The sequence below is a fragment of the Triturus cristatus genome, chromosome 8 (assembly GCF_964204655.1).
Source record: "Triturus cristatus chromosome 8, aTriCri1.1, whole genome shotgun sequence".
NCBI classification, from domain to species: Eukaryota; Metazoa; Chordata; class Amphibia; order Caudata; family Salamandridae; genus Triturus; species Triturus cristatus.
In genome coordinates, this window is record NC_140591.1 from 761,880,452 (window position 1) to 761,902,202 (window position 21,751).

The following is a 21,751-nucleotide window of genomic DNA, read 5'->3' on the forward strand; positions in this document are numbered from 1 at the left end:
TTTTGAATCAAATTTTCTCCAGTCCAAAAAAACAATTTTCTGATGAAAAACGATGACCCGTGACCTGTCGAACTTTCTCCAGATGGACAGAAATAGTAATTTTTTAATGTTTAAGTTTTGTGACTGTAAATGACTATTGCATGTGAATTAGAACTATTAGAACTAAAATAAGAGTGTTTAGAGTCATTTTAATGCCTGAAATTGGTCGAAATAGAAGCTCCTGAGTAGGAGAAAAGTCTGTAAAAATAGCAATTTTGGTCACATTGAGACTCCAAAAATTAGTTATTTAAATGAGGCACAATCAAAATTACATTTTGAATCAATTTTTCTCCAGTCCAAAAAATCAATTTTCTGATGAAGAACGATGACCCATGACCTGTCGAACTTTCTCCAGATGGACAGAAATAGTAATTTTTTAATGTTTAAGTTTTGTGACTGTAAATGACTATTGTATGTGAATTATTACTTTTGGAACTAAAATACGTGTGTTTAGAGAAATTTTAATGCCTGAAATTGGTCGAAATAGAATCTTCTGAGTAGGAGAAAAAGTCGGTAAAAATGTCAATTTTGGTCACATTGAGGCTTCAAAAAGTAGTTATTCAACATGAGGCACAATCCAAATGACATTTTGAATCAATTTTTCTACAGTCCAAAAAATCAATTTTCTGATGAAAAACGATGACCCGTGACCTGTCGAACTTCCTCCAAATGGTCAGAAATGGAAATTTGTTTATGTTTTGTTTTTTGACTGTAAATGACTATTGCATGTGAATTAGAACTATTAGAACTAAAATAAGTGTGTTTAGAGTCATTTTAATGCCTGAAATTGGTCGAAATAGAAGCTTCTGAGTAGGAGAAAAAGTCTGTAAAAATGGCAGTTTTGGTCACATTGAGGATTCAAAAAGTAGTTATTTAAAATGAGGCACAATCCAAATGAAATTTTGAATCAAATTTTCAACAGTCCAAAAAATCAATTTTCTGATGAAAAACGATGACCCCTCACCTGTCGAACTTTCTCCAGATGGACAGAAATGGTAATTTTTTCATGTTTAATTTTTTGACTGTAAATGAGTATTGCATGTGAATTAGAACAATTAGAACTAAAATAAGTGTGTTTAGAGTCATTTTAATGCCTGAAATTGGTCGAAATAGAAGCTTCTGAGTAGGAGAAAAGTCTGTAAAAATGGCAATTTTGTTCACATTGAGGCTCCAAAAATTAGTTATTAAACATGAGGCACAATCAAAATTACATTTTGAATCAATTTTTCTACAGTCCAAAAAATCAATTTTCTGATGAAAAACGATGACCCGTGACCTGTCGAACTTCCTCCAAATGGTCAGAAATGGAAATTTGTTTATGTTTTGTTTTTTGACTGTAAATGACTATTGCATGTGAATTAGAACAATTAGAACTAAAATAAGTGTGTTTAGAGTCATTTTAATGCCTGAAATTGGTCGAAATATAAGCTCCTGAGTAGGAGAAAAGTCTGTAAAAATGGCAATTTTGTTCACATTGAGGCTCCAAAAATTAGTTATATAACATGAGGCACAATACAAATCAAATTTTGAATCAAATTTTCTCCAGTCCAAAAAATCAATTTTCTGATGAAAAACGATGACCCGTGACCTCTCGAACTTTCTCCAGATGGACAGAAATAGTAATTTTTTAATGTTTAAGTTTTTTTACTGTAAATGACTATTGCATGTGAATTATCACTTTTGGAACTAAAATAAGTGTGTTTAGAGTCATTTTAATGCCTGAAATTGGTCGAAATAGAAGCTTCAGAGTAGGAGAAAAGTCTGTAAAAAAGGCAATTTTGTTCACATTGAGGCTCCAAAAATTAGTTATTAAACATGAGGCACAATCAAAATTACATTTTGAATCAATTTTTCTACAGTCCAAAAAATCAATTTTCTGATGAAAAACGATGACCCGTGACCTGTCGAACATTCCTCCAAATGGTCAGAAATGGAAATTATTTAATGTTTTGTTTTTTGACTGTAAATGACTATTGCATGTGAATTAGAACTATTAGAACTAAAATAAGTGTGTTTAGAGTCATTTTAATGCCTGAAATTGGTCGAAATAGAATCTTCTGAGTAGGAGAAAAAGTCGGTAAAAATGGCAATTTTGGTCACATTGAGGCTTCAAAAAGTAGTTATTCAACATGAGGCACAATCCAAATGACATTTTGAATCAATTTTTCTACAGTCCAAAAAATCAATTTTCTGATGAAAAACGATGACCCGTGACCTGTCGAACTTCCTCCAAATGGTCAGAAATGGAAATTATTTAATGTTTTGTTTTTTGACTGTAAATGACTATTGCATGTGAATTAGAACTATTAGAACTAAAATAAGTGTGTTTAGAGTCATTTTAATGCCTAAAATTGGTCGAAATAGAAGCTTCTGAGAAGAAGAAAAGTCTGTAAAAATGGCAATTTTGTTCACATTGAGGCTCCAAAAATTAGTTATTAAACATGAGGCACAATCAAAATTACATTTTGAATCAATTTTTCTACAGTCCAAAAAATCAATTTTCTGATGAAAAACGATGACCCGTGACCTGTCGAACTTTCTCCAGATGGACAGAAATGGTAATTTTTTACTGTTTAAATTTTTGACTGTAAATGACTATTGCATGTGAATTATCACTTTTGGAACTAAAATACGTGTATTTAGAGTCATTTTAATGCCTGAAATCGGTCGAAATAGAAGCTTCTGAGTAGGAGAAAAAGTCTGTAAAAATGGCAATTTTGGTCACATTGAGGCTTCAAAAAGTAGTTATTCAACATGAGGCACAATCCAAATGACATTTTGAATCAATTTTTCTACAGTCCAAAAAATCAATTTTCTGATGAAAAACGATGACCCGTGACCTGTCGAACGTCCTCCAAATGGTCAGAAATGGAAATTATTTAATGTTTTGTTTTTTGACTGTAAATGACTATTGCATGTGAATTAGAACTATTAGAACTAAAATAAGTGTGTTTAGTCATTTTAATGCCTGAAATTGGTCGAAATAGAAGCTTCTGAGTAGGAGAAAAGTCTGTAAAAATGGCAATTTTGTTCACATTGAGGCTCCAAAAATTAGTTATTAAACATGAGGCGCAATCAAAATTACATTTTGAATCAATTTTTCTACAGTCCAAAAAATCAATTTTCTGATGAAAAACGATGACCCGTGACCTGTCAAACTTCCTCCAAATGGTCAGAAATGAAAATTTTTTAATGTTTTGTTTTTTGACTGTAAATGACTATTGCATATGAATTGGAACTATTAGAACTAAAATAAGTGTGTTTAGAGTCATTTTAATGCCTGAAATTGGTCGAAATAGAAGCTTCTGAGTAGGAGAAAAGTCTGTAAAAATGGCAATTTTGTTCACATTGAGGCTCCAAAAATTAGTTATTTAACATGAGGCACAATCAAAATTACATTTTGAATCAATTTTTCTACAGTCCAAAAAATCAATTTTCTGATGAAAAACGATGACCCGTGACCTGTCGAACTTCCTCCAAATGGTCAGAAATGGAAATTATTTAATGTTTTGTTTTTTGACTGTAAATGACTATTGCATGTGAATTAGAACTATTAGAACTAAAATAAGTGTGTTTAGAGTCATTTTAATGCCTGAAATTGGTCGAAATAGAAGCTTCTGAGTAGGAGAAAAGTCTGTAAAAATGGCAATTTTGTTCACATTGAGGCTCCAAAAATTAGTTATTAAACATGAGGCACAATCAAAATTACATTTTGAATCAATTTTTCTACAGTCCAAAAAATCAATTTTCTGATGAAAAACGATGACCCGTGACCTGTCGAACTTCCTCCAAATGGTCAGAAATGGAAATTATTTAATGTTTTGTTTTTTGACTGTAAATGACTATTGCATGTGAATTAGAACTATTAGAACTAAAATAAGTGTGTTTAGAGTCTTTTTAATGCCTGAAATTGGTCGAAATAGAAGCTTCTGAGTAGGAGAACATGTCTGTAAAAATGGCAATTTTGGTGACATTGAGGATTCAAAAAGTAGGTATTTAAAATGAGGCACAATCCAAATGAAATTTTGAATCAAATTTTCTCCAGTCCAAAAAATCAATTATCTGATGAAAAACGATGACCCGTGACCTGTCGAACTTTCTCCAGATGGACAGCAATGGTAATTTTTTAAGGTTTAAATTTTTTGACTGTAAATGACTATTGCATGTGAATTATCACTTTTGGAACTAAAATAAGTGTGTTTAGAGTCATTTTAATGCCTGAAATTGGTCGAAATAGAAGCTTCTGAGTAGGAGAACATGTCTGTAAAAATGGCAATTTTGGTCACATTGAGGATTCAAAAAGTAGTTATTTAAAATGAGGCACAATCCAAATGAAATTTTGAATCAAATTTTCTCCAGTCCAAAAAATCAATTATCTGATGAAAAACGATAACCCGTGACCTGTCGAACTTTCTCCAGATGGACAGCAATGGTAATTTTTTAAGGTTTAATTTTTTGACTGTAAATGACTATTGCATGTGAATTATAACTTTTTGAACTAAAATACGTGTGTTTAGAGTCATTTTAATGCCTGAAATTGGTCGAAATAGAATCTTCTGAGTAGGAGAAAAAGTCTGTAAAAATGGCAATTTTGGTCACATTGAGGCTTCAAAAAGTAGTTATTCAACATGAGGCACAATCCAAATGACATTTTGAATCAATTTTTCTACAGTCCAAAAAATCAATTTTCTGATGAAAAACGATGACCCGTGACCTGTCGAACTTCCTCCAAATGGTCGGAAATGGAAATTATTTAATGTTTTGTTTTTTGACTGTAAATGACTATTGCATGTGAATTAGAACTATTAGAACTAAAATAAGTGTGTTTAGAGTCATTTTAATGCCTGAAATTGGTCGAAATAGAAGCTTCTGAGTAGGAGAAAAGTCTGTAAAAATGGCAATTTTGTTCACATTGAGGCTCCAAAAATTAGTTATTAAACATGAGGCACAATCAAAATTACATTTTGAATCAATTTTTCTCCAGTCCAAAAAATCAATTTTCTGATGAAAAACGATGACCCGTGACCTGTCGAACTTCCTCCAAATGGTCAGAAATGGAAATTTTTTTATGTTTTGTTTTTTGACTGTAAATGACTACTGCATGTGAATTAGAACTGTTAGAACTAAAATAGGTGAGTTTAGAGTCATTTTAATGCCTGTAATTTGTCGAAATAGAAGCTTCTGAGTAGGAGAAAAAGTCTGTAAAAATGGCAATTTTGGTCACATTGAGGCTTCAAAAAGTAGTTATTCAACATGAGGCACAATCCAAATGACATTTTGAATCAATTTTTCTACAGTCCAAAAAATCAATTTTCTGATGAAAAACGATGACCCGTGACCTGTCGAACTTCCTCCAAATGGTCAGAAATGGAAATTTTTTAATGCTTTGTTTTTTGACTGTAAATGACTATTGCATGTGAATTATTACTTTTGGAACTAAAATAAGTGTGTTTAGAGTCATTTTAATGCCTGAAATTGGTCGAAATAGAAGCTTCAGAGTAGGAGAAAAAGTCTGTAAAAATGGCAATTTTGGTCACATTGATGATTCAAAAAGTAGTTATTTAAAATGAGGCACAATCCAAATGAAATTTTGAATCTTCCAGTCCAAAAAATCAATTTTCTGATGAAAAACGATGACCCGTGACCTGTCGAACTTTCTCCAGATGGACAGAAATGGTAATTTTTTACTGTTTTTAATTTTTGACTGTAAATGACTATTGCATGTGAATTATCACTTTTGGAACTAAAATACGTGTGTTTAGAGTCATTTTAATGCCTGAAATTGGTCGAAATAGAAGCTTCTGAGTAGGAGAAAAAGTCTGTAAAAATGGCAATTTTGGTCACATTGAGGCTTCAAAAAGTAGTTATTCAACATGAGGCACAATCCAAATGACATTTTGAATCAATTTTTCTACAGTCCAAAAAATCAATTTTCTGATGAAAAACGATGACCCGTGACCTGTCGAACTTCCTCCAAATGGTCAGAAATGGAAATTATTTAATGTTTTGTTTTTTGACTGTAAATGACTATTGCATGTGAATTAGAACTATTAGAACTAAAATAAGTGTGTTTAGAGTCATTTTAATGCCTGAAATTATTCGTAATAGAAGCTTCTGAGTAGGAGAAAAGTCTGTAAAAATGGCAATTTTGTTCACATTGAGGCTCCAAAAATTAGTTATTAAACATGAGGCACAATCAAAATTACATTTTGAATCAATTTTTCTACAGTCCAAAAAATCAATTTTCTGATGAAAAACGATGACCCGTGACCTGTCGAACTTCCTCCAAATGGTCAGAAATGGAAATTATTTAATGTTTTGTTTTTTGACTGTAAATGACTATTGCATGTGAATTAGAACTATTAGAACTAAAATAAGTGTGTTTAGAGTCTTTTTAATGCCTGAAATTGGTCGAAATAGAAGCTTCTGAGTAGGAGAACATGTCTGTAAAAATGGCAATTTTGGTGACATTGAGGATTCAAAAAGTAGGTATTTAAAATGAGGCACAATCCAAATGAAATTTTGAATCAAATTTTCTCCAGTCCAAAAAATCAATTATCTGATGAAAAACGATGACCCGTGACCTGTCGAACTTTCTCCAGATGGACAGCAATGGTAATTTTTTAAGGTTTAAATTTTTTGACTGTAAATGACTATTGCATGTGAATTATCACTTTTGGAACTAAAATAAGTGTGTTTAGAGTCATTTTAATGCCTGAAATTGGTCGAAATAGAAGCTTCTGAGTAGGAGAACATGTCTGTAAAAATGGCAATTTTGGTCACATTGAGGATTCAAAAAGTAGTTATTTAAAATGAGGCACAATCCAAATGAAATTTTGAATCAAATTTTCTCCAGTCCAAAAAATCAATTATCTGATGAAAAACGATAACCCGTGACCTGTCGAACTTTCTCCAGATGGACAGCAATGGTAATTTTTTAAGGTTTAATTTTTTGACTGTAAATGACTATTGCATGTGAATTATAACTTTTTGAACTAAAATACGTGTGTTTAGAGTCATTTTAATGCCTGAAATTGGTCGAAATAGAATCTTCTGAGTAGGAGAAAAAGTCTGTAAAAATGGCAATTTTGGTCACATTGAGGCTTCAAAAAGTAGTTATTCAACATGAGGCACAATCCAAATGACATTTTGAATCAATTTTTCTACAGTCCAAAAAATCAATTTTCTGATGAAAAACGATGACCCGTGACCTGTCGAACTTCCTCCAAATGGTCGGAAATGGAAATTATTTAATGTTTTGTTTTTTGACTGTAAATGACTATTGCATGTGAATTAGAACTATTAGAACTAAAATAAGTGTGTTTAGAGTCATTTTAATGCCTGAAATTGGTCGAAATAGAAGCTTCTGAGTAGGAGAAAAGTCTGTAAAAATGGCAATTTTGTTCACATTGAGGCTCCAAAAATTAGTTATTAAACATGAGGCACAATCAAAATTACATTTTGAATCAATTTTTCTCCAGTCCAAAAAATCAATTTTCTGATGAAAAACGATGACCCGTGACCTGTCGAACTTCCTCCAAATGGTCAGAAATGGAAATTTTTTTATGTTTTGTTTTTTGACTGTAAATGACTACTGCATGTGAATTAGAACTGTTAGAACTAAAATAGGTGAGTTTAGAGTCATTTTAATGCCTGTAATTTGTCGAAATAGAAGCTTCTGAGTAGGAGAAAAAGTCTGTAAAAATGGCAATTTTGGTCACATTGAGGCTTCAAAAAGTAGTTATTCAACATGAGGCACAATCCAAATGACATTTTGAATCAATTTTTCTACAGTCCAAAAAATCAATTTTCTGATGAAAAACGATGACCCGTGACCTGTCGAACTTCCTCCAAATGGTCAGAAATGGAAATTTTTTAATGCTTTGTTTTTTGACTGTAAATGACTATTGCATGTGAATTATTACTTTTGGAACTAAAATAAGTGTGTTTAGAGTCATTTTAATGCCTGAAATTGGTCGAAATAGAAGCTTCAGAGTAGGAGAAAAAGTCTGTAAAAATGGCAATTTTGGTCACATTGATGATTCAAAAAGTAGTTATTTAAAATGAGGCACAATCCAAATGAAATTTTGAATCTTCCAGTCCAAAAAATCAATTTTCTGATGAAAAACGATGACCCGTGACCTGTCGAACTTTCTCCAGATGGACAGAAATGGTAATTTTTTACTGTTTTTAATTTTTGACTGTAAATGACTATTGCATGTGAATTATCACTTTTGGAACTAAAATACGTGTGTTTAGAGTCATTTTAATGCCTGAAATTGGTCGAAATAGAAGCTTCTGAGTAGGAGAAAAAGTCTGTAAAAATGGCAATTTTGGTCACATTGAGGCTTCAAAAAGTAGTTATTCAACATGAGGCACAATCCAAATGACATTTTGAATCAATTTTTCTACAGTCCAAAAAATCAATTTTCTGATGAAAAACGATGACCCGTGACCTGTCGAACTTCCTCCAAATGGTCAGAAATGGAAATTATTTAATGTTTTGTTTTTTGACTGTAAATGACTATTGCATGTGAATTAGAACTATTAGAACTAAAATAAGTGTGTTTAGAGTCATTTTAATGCCTGAAATTATTCGTAATAGAAGCTTCTGAGTAGGAGAAAAGTCTGTAAAAATGGCAATTTTGTTCACATTGAGGCTCCAAAAATTAGTTATTAAACATGAGGCACAATCAAAATTACATTTTGAATCAATTTTTCTACAGTCCAAAAAATCAATTTTCTGATGAAAAACGATGACCCGTGACCTGTCGAACTTCCTCCAAATGGTCAGAAATGGAAATTATTTAATGTTTTGTTTTTTGACTGTAAATGACTATTGCATGTGAATTAGAACTATTAGAACTAAAATAAGTGTGTTTAGAGTCTTTTTAATGCCTGAAATTGGTCGAAATAGAAGCTTCTGAGTAGGAGAACATGTCTGTAAAAATGGCAATTTTGGTCACATTGAAGATTCAAAAAGTAGTTATTTAAAATGAGGCACAATCCAAATGAAATTTTGAATCAAATTTTCTCCAGTCCAAAAAATCAATTATCTGATGAAAAACGATGACCCGTGACCTGTCGAACTTTCTCCAGATGGACAGCAATGGTAATTTTTTAAGATTTAAGTTTTTTGACTGTAAATGACTATTGCATGTGAATTATCACTTTTGGAACTAAAATAAGTGTGTTTAGAGTCATTTTAATGCCTGAAATTGGTCGGAATAGAAGCTTCTGAGTAGGAGAACATGTCTGTAAAAATGGCAATTTTGGTCACATTGAGGATTCAAAAAGTAGTTATTTAAAATGAGGCACAATCCAAATGAAATTTTGAATCAAATTTTCTCCAGTCCAAAAAATCAATTATCTGATGAAAAACGATAACCCGTGACCTGTCGAACTTTCTCCAGATGGACAGCAATGGTAATTTTTTAAGGTTTAATTTTTTGACTGTAAATGACTATTGCATGTGAATTATCACTTTTGGAACAAAAATACGTGTGTTTAGAGTCATTTTAATGCCTGAAATTGGTCGAAATAGAATCTTCTGAGTAGGAGAAAAAGTCTGTAAAAATGGCAATTTTGGTCACATTGAGGCTTCAAAAAGTAGTTATTCAACATGAGGCACAATCCAAATGACATTTTGAATCAATTTTTCTACAGTCCAAAAAATCAATTTTCTGATGAAAAACGATGACCCGTGACCTGTCGAACTTCCTCCAAATGGTCGGAAATGGAAATTATTTAATGTTTTGTTTTTTGACTGTAAATGACTATTGCATGTGAATTAGAACTATTAGAACTAAAATAAGTGTGTTTAGAGTCATTTTAATGCCTGAAATTATTCGTAATAGAAGCTTCTGAGTAGGAGAAAAGTCTGTAAAAATGGCAATTTTGTTCACATTGAGGCTCCAAAAATTAGTTATTAAACATGAGGCACAATCAAAATTACATTTTGAATCAATTTTTCTACAGTCCAAAAAATCAATTTTCTGATGAAAAACGATGACCCGTGACCTGTCGAACTTCCTCCAAATGGTCAGAAATGGAAATTATTTAATGTTTTGTTTTTTGACTGTAAATGACTATTGCATGTGAATTAGAACTATTAGAACTAAAATAAGTGTGTTTAGAGTCTTTTTAATGCCTGAAATTGGTCGAAATAGAAGCTTCTGAGTAGGAGAACATGTCTGTAAAAATGGCAATTTTGGTGACATTGAGGATTCAAAAAGTAGGTATTTAAAATGAGGCACAATCCAAATGAAATTTTGAATCAAATTTTCTCCAGTCCAAAAAATCAATTATCTGATGAAAAACGATGACCCGTGACCTGTCGAACTTTCTCCAGATGGACAGCAATGGTAATTTTTTAAGGTTTAAATTTTTTGACTGTAAATGACTATTGCATGTGAATTATCACTTTTGGAACTAAAATAAGTGTGTTTAGAGTCATTTTAATGCCTGAAATTGGTCGAAACAGAAGCTTCTGAGTAGGAGAACATGTCTGTAAAAATGGCAATTTTGGTCACATTGAGGATTCAAAAAGTAGTTATTTAAAATGAGGCACAATCCAAATGAAATTTTGAATCAAATTTTCTCCAGTCCAAAAAATCAATTATCTGATGAAAAACGATAACCCGTGACCTGTCGAACTTTCTCCAGATGGACAGCAATGGTAATTTTTTAAGGTTTAATTTTTTGACTGTAAATGACTATTGCATGTGAATTATAACTTTTTGAACTAAAATACGTGTGTTTAGAGTCATTTTAATGCCTGAAATTGGTCGAAATAGAATCTTCTGAGTAGGAGAAAAAGTCTGTAAAAATGGCAATTTTGGTCACATTGAGGCTTCAAAAAGTAGTTATTCAACATGAGGCACAATCCAAATGACATTTTGAATCAATTTTTCTACAGTCCAAAAAATCAATTTTCTGATGAAAAACGATGACCCGTGACCTGTCGAACTTCCTCCAAATGGTCGGAAATGGAAATTATTTAATGTTTTGTTTTTTGACTGTAAATGACTATTGCATGTGAATTAGAACTATTAGAACTAAAATAAGTGTGTTTAGAGTCATTTTAATGCCTGAAATTGGTCGAAATAGAAGCTTCTGAGTAGGAGAAAAGTCTGTAAAAATGGCAATTTTGTTCACATTGAGGCTCCAAAAATTAGTTATTAAACATGAGGCACAATCAAAATTACATTTTGAATCAATTTTTCTCCAGTCCAAAAAATCAATTTTCTGATGAAAAACGATGACCCGTGACCTGTCGAACTTCCTCCAAATGGTCAGAAATGGAAATTTTTTTATGTTTTGTTTTTTGACTGTAAATGACTACTGCATGTGAATTAGAACTGTTAGAACTAAAATAGGTGAGTTTAGAGTCATTTTAATGCCTGTAATTTGTCGAAATAGAAGCTTCTGAGTAGGAGAAAAAGTCTGTAAAAATGGCAATTTTGGTCACATTGAGGCTTCAAAAAGTAGTTATTCAACATGAGGCACAATCCAAATGACATTTTGAATCAATTTTTCTACAGTCCAAAAAATCAATTTTCTGATGAAAAACGATGACCCGTGACCTGTCGAACTTCCTCCAAATGGTCAGAAATGGAAATTTTTTAATGCTTTGTTTTTTGACTGTAAATGACTATTGCATGTGAATTATTACTTTTGGAACTAAAATAAGTGTGTTTAGAGTCATTTTAATGCCTGAAATTGGTCGAAATAGAAGCTTCAGAGTAGGAGAAAAAGTCTGTAAAAATGGCAATTTTGGTCACATTGATGATTCAAAAAGTAGTTATTTAAAATGAGGCACAATCCAAATGAAATTTTGAATCTTCCAGTCCAAAAAATCAATTTTCTGATGAAAAACGATGACCCGTGACCTGTCGAACTTTCTCCAGATGGACAGAAATGGTAATTTTTGACTGTTTTTAATTTTTGACTGTAAATGACTATTGCATGTGAATTATCACTTTTGGAACTAAAATACGTGTGTTTAGAGTCATTTTAATGCCTGAAATTGGTCGAAATAGAAGCTTCTGAGTAGGAGAAAAAGTCTGTAAAAATGGCAATTTTGGTCACATTGAGGCTTCAAAAAGTAGTTATTCAACATGAGGCACAATCCAAATGACATTTTGAATCAATTTTTCTACAGTCCAAAAAATCAATTTTCTGATGAAAAACGATGACCCGTGACCTGTCGAACTTCCTCCAAATGGTCAGAAATGGAAATTATTTAATGTTTTGTTTTTTGACTGTAAATGACTATTGCATGTGAATTAGAACTATTAGAACTAAAATAAGTGTGTTTAGAGTCATTTTAATGCCTGAAATTATTCGTAATAGAAGCTTCTGAGTAGGAGAAAAGTCTGTAAAAATGGCAATTTTGTTCACATTGAGGCTCCAAAAATTAGTTATTAAACATGAGGCACAATCAAAATTACATTTTGAATCAATTTTTCTACAGTCCAAAAAATCAATTTTCTGATGAAAAACGATGACCCGTGACCTGTCGAACTTCCTCCAAATGGTCAGAAATGGAAATTATTTAATGTTTTGTTTTTTGACTGTAAATGACTATTGCATGTGAATTAGAACTATTAGAACTAAAATAAGTGTGTTTAGAGTCTTTTTAATGCCTGAAATTGGTCGAAATAGAAGCTTCTGAGTAGGAGAACATGTCTGTAAAAATGGCAATTTTGGTCACATTGAAGATTCAAAAAGTAGTTATTTAAAATGAGGCACAATCCAAATGAAATTTTGAATCAAATTTTCTCCAGTCCAAAAAATCAATTATCTGATGAAAAACGATGACCCGTGACCTGTCGAACTTTCTCCAGATGGACAGCAATGGTAATTTTTTAAGATTTAAGTTTTTTGACTGTAAATGACTATTGCATGTGAATTATCACTTTTGGAACTAAAATAAGTGTGTTTAGAGTCATTTTAATGCCTGAAATTGGTCGGAATAGAAGCTTCTGAGTAGGAGAACATGTCTGTAAAAATGGCAATTTTGGTCACATTGAGGATTCAAAAAGTAGTTATTTAAAATGAGGCACAATCCAAATGAAATTTTGAATCAAATTTTCTCCAGTCCAAAAAATCAATTATCTGATGAAAAACGATAACCCGTGACCTGTCGAACTTTCTCCAGATGGACAGCAATGGTAATTTTTTAAGGTTTAATTTTTTGACTGTAAATGACTATTGCATGTGAATTATCACTTTTGGAACAAAAATACGTGTGTTTAGAGTCATTTTAATGCCTGAAATTGGTCGAAATAGAATCTTCTGAGTAGGAGAAAAAGTCTGTAAAAATGGCAATTTTGGTCACATTGAGGCTTCAAAAAGTAGTTATTCAACATGAGGCACAATCCAAATGACATTTTGAATCAATTTTTCTACAGTCCAAAAAATCAATTTTCTGATGAAAAACGATGACCCGTGACCTGTCGAACTTCCTCCAAATGGTCGGAAATGGAAATTATTTAATGTTTTGTTTTTTGACTGTAAATGACTATTGCATGTGAATTAGAACTATTAGAACTAAAATAAGTGTGTTTAGAGTCATTTTAATGCCTGAAATTATTCGTAATAGAAGCTTCTGAGTAGGAGAAAAGTCTGTAAAAATGGCAATTTTGTTCACATTGAGGCTCCAAAAATTAGTTATTAAACATGAGGCACAATCAAAATTACATTTTGAATCAATTTTTCTACAGTCCAAAAAATCAATTTTCTGATGAAAAACGATGACCCGTGACCTGTCGAACTTCCTCCAAATGGTCAGAAATGGAAATTATTTAATGTTTTGTTTTTTGACTGTAAATGACTATTGCATGTGAATTAGAACTATTAGAACTAAAATAAGTGTGTTTAGAGTCTTTTTAATGCCTGAAATTGGTCGAAATAGAAGCTTCTGAGTAGGAGAACATGTCTGTAAAAATGGCAATTTTGGTGACATTGAGGATTCAAAAAGTAGGTATTTAAAATGAGGCACAATCCAAATGAAATTTTGAATCAAATTTTCTCCAGTCCAAAAAATCAATTATCTGATGAAAAACGATGACCCGTGACCTGTCGAACTTTCTCCAGATGGACAGCAATGGTAATTTTTTAAGGTTTAAATTTTTTGACTGTAAATGACTATTGCATGTGAATTATCACTTTTGGAACTAAAATAAGTGTGTTTAGAGTCATTTTAATGCCTGAAATTGGTCGAAATAGAAGCTTCTGAGTAGGAGAACATGTCTGTAAAAATGGCAATTTTGGTCACATTGAGGATTCAAAAAGTAGTTATTTAAAATGAGGCACAATCCAAATGAAATTTTGAATCAAATTTTCTCCAGTCCAAAAAATCAATTATCTGATGAAAAACGATAACCCGTGACCTGTCGAACTTTCTCCAGATGGACAGCAATGGTAATTTTTTAAGGTTTAATTTTTTGACTGTAAATGACTATTGCATGTGAATTATCACTTTTTGAACTAAAATACGTGTGTTTAGAGTCATTTTAATGCCTGAAATTGGTCGAAATAGAATCTTCTGAGTAGGAGAAAAAGTCTGTAAAAATGGCAATTTTGGTCACATTGAGGCTTCAAAAAGTAGTTATTCAACATGAGGCACAATCCAAATGACATTTTGAATAAATTTTTCTACAGTCCAAAAAATCAATTTTCTGATGAAAAACGATGACCCGTGACCTGTCGAACTTCCTCCAAATGGTCGGAAATGGAAATTATTTAATGTTTTGTTTTTTGACTGTAAATGACTATTGCATGTGAATTAGAACTATTAGAACTAAAATAAGTGTGTTTAGAGTCATTTTAATGCCTGAAATTATTCGTAATAGAAGCTTCTGAGTAGGAGAAAAGTCTGTAAAAATGGCAATTTTGTTCACATTGAGGCTCCAAAAATTAGTTATTAAACATGAGGCACAATCAAAATTACATTTTGAATCAATTTTTCTACAGTCCAAAAAATCAATTTTCTGATGAAAAACGATGACCCGTGACCTGTCGAACTTCCTCCAAATGGTCAGAAATGGAAATTATTTAATGTTTTGTTTTTTGACTGTAAATGACTATTGCATGTGAATTAGAACTATTAGAACTAAAATAAGTGTGTTTAGAGTCTTTTTAATGCCTGAAATTGGTCGAAATAGAAGCTTCTGAGTAGGAGAACATGTCTGTAAAAATGGCAATTTTGGTGACATTGAGGATTCAAAAAGTAGTTATTTAAAATGAGGCACAATCCAAATGAAATTTTGAATCAAATTTTCTCCAGTCCAAAAAATCAATTATCTGATGAAAAACGATGACCCGTGACCTGTCGAACTTTCTCCAGATGGACAGCAATGGTAATTTTTTAAGGTTTAAGTTTTTTGACTGTAAATGACTATTGCATGTGAATTATCACTTTTGGAACTAAAATAAGTGTGTTTAGAGTCATTTTAATGCCTGAAATTGGTCGGAATAGAAGCTTCTGAGTAGGAGAACATGTCTGTAAAAATGGCAATTTTGGTCACATTGAGGATTCAAAAAGTAGTTATTTAAAATGAGGCACAATCCAAATGAAATTTTGAATCAAATTTTCTCCAGTCCAAAAAATCAATTATCTGATGAAAAACGATAACCCGTGACCTGTCGAACTTTCTCCAGATGGACAGCAATGGTAATTTTTTAAGGTTTAATTTTTTGACTGTAAATGACTATTGCATGTGAATTATCACTTTTTGAACTAAAATACGTGTGTTTAGAGTCATTTTAATGCCTGAAATTGGTCGAAATAGAATCTTCTGAGTAGGAGAAAAAGTCTGTAAAAATGGCAATTTTGGTCACATTGAGGCTTCAAAAAGTAGTTATTCAACATGAGGCACAATCCAAATGACATTTTGAATCAATTTTTCTACAGTCCAAAAAATCAATTTTCTGATGAAAAACGATGACCCGTGACCTGTCGAACCTCCTCCAAATGGTCAGAAATGGAAATTATTTAATGTTTTGTTTTTTGACTGTAAATGACTATTGCATATGAATTAGAACTATTAGAACTAAAATAAGTGTGTTTAGAGTCATTTTAATGCCTGAAATTGGTCGAAATAGAAGCTTCTGAGTAGGAGAAAAGTCTGTAAAAATGGCAATTTTGTTCACATTGAGGCTCCAAAAATTAGTTATTAAACATGAGGCACAATCAAAATTACATTTTGAATCAATTTTTCTACAGTCCAAAAAATCAATTTTCTGATGAAAAACGATGACCCGTGACCTGTCGAACTTCCTCCAAATGGTCAGAAATGGAAATTTTTTTAGGTTTTGTTTTTTGACTGTAAATGACTATTGCATGTGAATTATTACTTTTGGAACTAAAATAAGTGTGTTTAGAGTCATTTTAATGCCTGAAATTGGTCGAAATAGAAGCTTCAGAGTAGGAGAAAAAGTCTGTAAAAATGGCAATTTTGGTCACATTGATGATTCAAAAAGTAGTTATTTAAAATGAGGCACAATCCAAATGAAATTTTGAATCTTCCAGTCCAAAAAATCAATTTTCTGATGAAAAACGATGACCCGTGACCTGTCGAACTTTCTCCAGATGGACAGAAATGGTAATTTTTTACTGTTTAAATTTTTGACTGTAAATGACTATTGCATGTGAATTATCACTTTTGGAACTAAAATACGTGTGTTTAGAGTCATTTTAATGCCTGAAATTGGTTGAATTAGAAGCTTCTGAGTAGGAGAAAAAGTCTGTAAAAATGGCAATTTTGTTCACATTGAGGCTCCAAAAATTAGTTATTCAACATGAGGCACAATCAAAATTACATTTTGAATCAATTTTTCTACAGTCCAAAAAATCAATTTTCTGATGAAAAACGATGACCCGTGACCTGTCGAACTTCCTCCAAATGGTCAGAAATGGAAATTATTTAATGTTTTGTTTTTTGACTGTAAATGACTATTGCATGTGAATTAGAACTATTAGAACTAAAATAAGTGTGTTTAGAGTCTTTTTAATGCCTGAAAATGGTCGAAATAGAAGCTTCCGAGTAGGAGAACATGTCTGTAAAAATGGCAATTTTGGTGACATTGAGGATTCAAAAAGTAGTTATTTAAAATGAGGCACAATCCAAATGAAATTTTGAATCAAATTTTCTCCAGTCCAAAAAATCAATTATCTGATGAAAAACGATGACCCGTGACCTGTCGAACTTTCTCCAGATGGACAGCAATGGTAATTTTTTAAGGTTTAAGTTTTTTGACTGTAAATGACTATTGCATGTGAATTATCACTTTTGGAACTAAAATAAGTGTGTTTAGAGTCATTTTAATGCCTGAAATTGGTCGAAATAGAAGCTTCTGAGTAGGAGAACATGTCTGTAAAAATGGCAATTTTGGTCACATTGAGGATTCAAAAAGTAGTTATTTAAAATGAGGCACAATCCAAATGAAATTTTGAATCAAATTTTCTCCAGTCCAAAAAATCAATTATCTGATGAAAAACGATAACCCGTGACCTGTCGAACTTTCTCCAGATGGACAGCAATGGTAATTTTTTAAGGTTTAATTTTTTGACTGTAAATGACTATTGCATGTGAATTATCACTTTTTGAACTAAAATACGTGTGTTTAGAGTCATTTTAATGCCTGAAATTGGTCGAAATAGAATCTTCTGAGTAGGAGAAAAAGTCTGTAAAAATGGCAATTTTGGTCACATTGAGGCTTCAAAAAGTAGTTATTCAACATGAGGCACAATCCAAATGACATTTTGAATCAATTTTTCTACAGTCCAAAAAATCAATTTTCTGATGAAAAACGATGACCCGTGACCTGTCGAACCTCCTCCAAATGGTCAGAAATGGAAATTATTTAATGTTTTGTTTTTTGACTGTAAATGACTATTGCATATGAATTAGAACTATTAGAACTAAAATAAGTGTGTTTAGAGTCATTTTAATGCCTGAAATTGGTCGAAATAGAAGCTTCTGAGTAGGAGAAAAGTCTGTAAAAATGGCAATTTTGTTCACATTGAGGCTCCAAAAATTAGTTATTAAACATGAGGCACAATCAAAATTACATTTTGAATCAATTTTTCTCCAGTCCAAAAAATCAATTTTCTGATGAAAAACGATGACCCGTGACCTGTCGAACTTCCTCCAAATGGTCAGAAATGGAAATTTTTTTATGTTTTGTTTTTTGACAGTAAATGACTACTGCATGTGAATTAGAACTGTTAGAACTAAAATAGGTGAGTTTAGAGTCATTTTAATGCCTGAAATTTGTCGAAATAGAAGCTTCTGAGTAGGAGAAAAAGTCTGTAAAAATGGCAATTTTGGTCACATTGAGGCTTCAAAAAGTAGTTATTCAACATGAGGCACAATCCAAATGACATTTTGAATCAATTATTCTACAGTCCAAAAAATCAATTTTCTGATGAAAAACGATGACCCGTGACCTGTCGAACTTTCTCCAGATGGACAGAAATGGTAATTTTTTAATGTTTAATTTTTTGACTGTAAATGACTATTGCATGTGAATTAGAACTATTAGAACTAAAATAAGTGTGTTTAGAGTCATTTTAATGCCTGAAATTGGTCGAAATAGAAGCTCCTGAGTAGGAGAAAAAGTCTGTAAAAATGGCAATTTTGGTCACATTGAGGCTTCAAAAAGTAGTTATTCAACATGAGGCACAATCCAAATGACATTTTGAATCAATTTTTCTACAGTCCAAAAAATCAATTTTCTGATGAAAAACGATGACCCGTGACCTGTCGAACTTCCTCCAAATGGTCGGAAATGGAAATTATTTAATGTTTTGTTTTTTGACTGTAAATGACTATTGCATGTGAATTAGAACTATTAGAACTAAAATAAGTGTGTTTAGAGTCATTTTAATGCCTGAAATTATTCGTAATAGAAGCTTCTGAGTAGGAGAAAAGTCTGTAAAAATGGCAATTTTGTTCACATTGAGGCTCCAAAAATTAGTTATTAAACATGAGGCACAATCAAAATTACATTTTGAATCAATTTTTCTACAGTCCAAAAAATCAATTTTCTGATGAAAAACGATGACCCGTGACCTGTCGAACTTCCTCCAAATGGTCAGAAATGGAAATTATTTAATGTTTTGTTTTTTGACTGTAAATGACTATTGCATGTGAATTAGAACTATTAGAACTAAAATAAGTGTGTTTAGAGTCTTTTTAATGCCTGAAATTGGTCGAAATAGAAGCTTCTGAGTAGGAGAACATGTCTGTAAAAATGGCAATTTTGGTGACATTGAGGATTCAAAAAGTAGTTATTTAAAATGAGGCACAATCCAAATGAAATTTTGAATCAAATTTTCTCCAGTCCAAAAAATCAATTATCTGATGAAAAACGATGACCCGTGACCTGTCGAACTTTCTCCAGATGGACAGCAATGGTAATTTTTTAAGGTTTAAGTTTTTTGACTGTAAATGACTATTGCATGTGAATTATCACTTTTGGAACTAAAATAAGTGTGTTTAGAGTCATTTTAATGCCTGAAATTGGTCGAAATAGAAGCTTCTGAGTAGGAGAACATGTCTGTAAAAATGGCAATTTTGGTCACATTGAGGATTCAAAAAGTAGTTATTTAAAATGAGGCACAATCCAAATGAAATTTTGAATCTTCCAGTCCAAAAAATCAATTTTCTGATGAAAAACGATGACCCGTGACCTGTCGAACTTTCTCCAGATGGACAGCAATGGTAATTTTTTAAGGTTTAATTCTTTGACTGTAAATGACTATTGCATGTGAATTATCACTTTTTGAACTAAAATACGTGTGTTTAGAGTCATTTTAATGCCTGAAATTGGTCGAAATAGAATCTTCTGAGTAGGAGAAAAAGTCTGTAAAAATGGCAATGTTGGTCACATTGAGGCTTCAAAAAGTAGTTATTCAACATGAGGCACAATCCAAATGACATTTTGAATCAATTTTTCTACAGTCCAAAAAATCAATTTTCTGATGAAAAACGATGACCCGTGACCTGTCGAACTTCCTCCAAATGGTCGGAAATGGAAATTATTTAATGTTTTGTTTTTTGACTGTAAATGACTATTGCATGTGAATTAGAACTATTAGAACTAAAATAAGTGTGTTTAGAGTCATTTTAATGCCTGAAATTATTCGTAATAGAAGCTTCTGAGTAGGAGAAAAGTCTGTAAAAATGGCAATTTTGTTCACATTGAGGCTCCAAAAATTAGTTATTAAACATGAGGCACAATCAAAATTACATTTTGAATCAATTTTTCTACAGTCCAAAAAATCAATTTTCTGATGAAAAACGATGACCCGTGACCTGTCGAACTTCCTCCAAATGGTCAGAAATGGAAATTATTTAATGTTTTGTTTTTTGACTGTAAATGACTATTGCATGTGAATTAGAACTATTAGAACTAAAATAAGTGTGTTTAGAGTCTTTTTAATGCCTGAAATTGGTCGAAATAGAAGCTTCTGAGTAGGAGAACATGTCTGTAAAAATGGCAATTTTGGTGACATTGAGGATTCAAAAAGTAGTTATTTAAAATGAGGCACAATCCAAATGAAATTTTGAATCAAATTTTCTCCAGTCCAAAAAATCAATTATCTGATGAAAAACGATGACCCGTGACCTGTCGAACTTTCTCCAGATGGACAGCAATGGTAATTTTTTAAGGTTTAAGTTTTTTGACTGTAAATGACTATTGCATGTGAATTATCACTTTTGGAACTAAAATAAGTGTGTTTAGAGTCATTTTAATGCCTGAAATTGGTCGAAATAGAAGCTTCTGAGTAGGAGAACATGTCTGTAAAAATGGCAATTTTGGTCACATTGAGGATTCAAAAAGTAGTTATTTAAAATGAGGCACAATCCAAATGAAATTTTGAATCAAATTTTCTCCAGTCCAAAAAATCAATTATCTGATGAAAAACGATAACCCGTGACCTGTCGAACTTTCTCCAGATGGACAGCAATGGTAATTTTTTAAGGTTTAATTTTTTGACTGTAAATGACTATTGCATGTGAATTATCACTTTTTGAACTAAAATACGTGTGTTTAGAGTCATTTTAATGCCTGAAATTGGTCGAAATAGAATCTTCTGAGTAGGAGAAAAAGTCTGTAAAAATGGCAATTTTGGTCACATTGAGGCTTCAAAAAGTAGTTATTCAACATGAGGCACAATCCAAATGACATTTTGAATCAATTTTTCTACAGTCCAAAAAATCAATTTTCTGATGAAAAACGATGACCCGTGACCTGTCGAACTTCCTCCAAATGGTCGGAAATGGAAATTATTTAATGTTTTGTTTTTTGACTGTAAATGACTATTGCATGTGAATTAGAACTATTAGAACTAAAATAAGTGTGTTTAGAGTCATTTTAATGCCTGAAATTATTCGTAATAGAAGCTTCTGAGTAGGAGAAAAGTCTGTAAAAATGGCAATTTTGTTCACATTGAGGCTCCAAAAATTAGTTATTAAACATGAGGCACAATCAAAATTACATTTTGAATCAATTTTTCTACAGTCCAAAAAATCAATTTTCTGATGAAAAACGATGACCCGTGACCTGTCGAACTTCCTCCAAATGGTCAGAAATGGAAATTATTTAATGTTTTGTTTTTTGACTGTAAATGACTATTGCATGTGAATTAGAACTATTAGAACTAAAATAAGTGTGTTTAGAGTCTTTTTAATGCCTG